Source organism: Rhipicephalus microplus, unplaced genomic scaffold, assembly GCF_043290135.1.
Source record: "Rhipicephalus microplus isolate Deutch F79 unplaced genomic scaffold, USDA_Rmic scaffold_218, whole genome shotgun sequence".
NCBI classification, from domain to species: domain Eukaryota; kingdom Metazoa; phylum Arthropoda; class Arachnida; order Ixodida; family Ixodidae; genus Rhipicephalus; species Rhipicephalus microplus.
In genome coordinates this window covers 156,492-158,991 of record NW_027464789.1, presented here as the reverse complement: position 1 = coordinate 158,991, position 2,500 = coordinate 156,492, and positions in this window count along the sequence as shown.

The window sequence follows — 2,500 nt, the reverse complement described above, 5'->3', positions numbered from 1 at the left end:
TTTTGTCATTCCAAATAAACTGCTTTCCATTTTTGATAATGTTGTGTAGTTCTATCTCTTTTTCTAATTTTAGATGTACTGGTGGAACATTAGCTAAGACGTTTAATGCATTATTTGAAACTGTTTTATAGGCTTTAGTTATCGATATTAATGGTTTCCGTTGTATTGATTTCAATCTTTTGATTATGGTGCCAATGTTTCTATACCAGACTGGGCCTGCATAAGTTATTATTCTTTCCATTCCCCTTACATATATTTCCCTAAGTTGTTTGTTTTTAATACCTCTGTTTTTACCTGTAAATTTGTTTAAGTTAATTGACAAGTCGAACACTTTCTCTTTTATATAATCTAAATGCGGAAGGAAAGACAGGTTTTCATCTAAGATTACTCCTAATATTTTCATTTGCTGTACCTTTCTTATTTTATTGTCTCCTAATTTAAGTATTGGTGGGCTTTTTGAATATTTTCCTTTAATAACCATAAATTCGGTTTTTGTTGCATTGAATTCAATCTTTTTTTCGAGGCCCCATTTTTGTATTATGTTTAATGTCTGGTTTGCTTTATCTTGTAGCTTTCTTTTAGATGTTCCTTTAATTATTATTGTGATATCGTCGGCGAAAGCTTGCACATATGTTTTTTCTGGGTATTTTTCCCTCAGTACCTCTGTAATCATTATGGTCCATAGTAATGGACTTAATGGGGATCCTTGGGGGGATCCTTTTCTTAGGCAATACATTTTCTGAATGTTTTCGTTTTTGTACGAGATTTTTCGATTTGTCATGATTGCATTGGTTAATTTTATTAAATTTTTTGGGCAATTATTTTCTTCTAAGTACTTAATTATTTCTTTTTTATCAATGGTGTTGAATGCATTTTTGATATCCATTGATATAATCAAAGCTCCCTCTTTATCTAGAGAAGCTTGGTCTAATTTTTTCTTTATGTTCTCTAATGCCTGAATTGTCGAGGTATCGTGCTTGAACCCGTATTGATTTTTGGGGAATAATTCGTTTTTGTATAAGAAGTGATATATGCGGTCTTTGAGTAAGCTTTCTAGGATCTTTCCGAATATTGAGTTTATTGCAATTGGTCGGTAATCTGCAGGTGTATTCTGACTTTTCTTTTTGGGGATCAATATTATTTTTGATACTTTCCAGTCCTGAGGAAAATATCCTAGTTTTAAACAACAATTAAATATATTTACAAAAAAGGTATTTTGCTTTTGATTTATTAATTGAATAAATTCCGTTGTTAAGTTGTCCGGTCCTGGTGCGATATCTTTCTTTAGGTTCCTAATTATTGCTTCCACTTCCTGTTGCGTAAACTCCCCATCATCTTCAATGTCATTGTTTATTTCCTCTTCTTCGACTTTTGTTTCGTTTACTTCGTTTTCTCCTGCTAAATCATATAATTTACTTATAATATAGTCGACTGTTTCTGTAAGACAATTTGTTGATGAACCGTCCTCTTTTATCATGCTTTTTATAATGACTGCTTTTTTAATTTGATTCCGGGCTAATTTGTATCCTATATTAAAAGGATTCCTCGTTACTTTGGCTAAAAAATTTTCCCAATCCTTCTTTTTCGCCTGTGCAATATTTTCTACATATAATTTATGTTCTTCATAATATTGAGCTTTAAAGATTTCTCTTATATCCCCTCGACTTCTTTTGAACCGTCTTTTCATTGCTCTAACTTTTTTCCTTTGTATTTCTAGTTCCAGGTTCCACCAGCTTTTCTCTTGACCTTTTCCCTTGGTAATGCGTTTTTCATATTTTTTGTATAAGTTTTCCAATGTATTATAAAATTTTTGTATTAAATGCTCGACCTCCTGTACATTATTCAGATTTCGTGATTGTAATTCCCAATCCATCTTTAGTAAATCTGTTAATGCTCTTTGTTTCCCTGTTTTAGTTATTTTAAACATTTGTAATTTGGCCTCTTCAAATATTTCTATTTTGATGAATTTATGATCACTGTATGAAGGTTCATTTAAAACCTTCCAATTTTTAACTTCCCTAATCAAATTGTTTGAAACAATAGATAGATCGATCCAACTTTTGCCCCTTGAATTTTGGAATGTTGGTTCACTGTTCTTGTCGTTTATTAAGTTTAAGTTATTTTTAATAATAAACTCTAAAACTAATTCCCCTCTATCATCTAGTTTGTCACCTCCCCAACTGTGGCTTTTTGCATTAAAATCTCCTGTTATTAAAATGTTCTCTATATGTGTTTTTTGAATCACGTTCTCTATTTTAGTTAGTAGGTTCTCTATGTTCCCCTTAGGTGCTGCATAGCAGTTGATTAGGAGAAGTTGTTTGTTCTTAAATTTCATTATTACTGCAATAAAATCCTCTTCTATTTGTACTGGAAATATGTTGGTTACCCTTGAGTGGAATATGATGCCAACTTTTGGGTTATCCTCATGCGCAATAATTCTATCTTTTATTGAACCTGGTATAATTTTACCTTTTAAGTGATAGGGCTCTTGAACTAATGA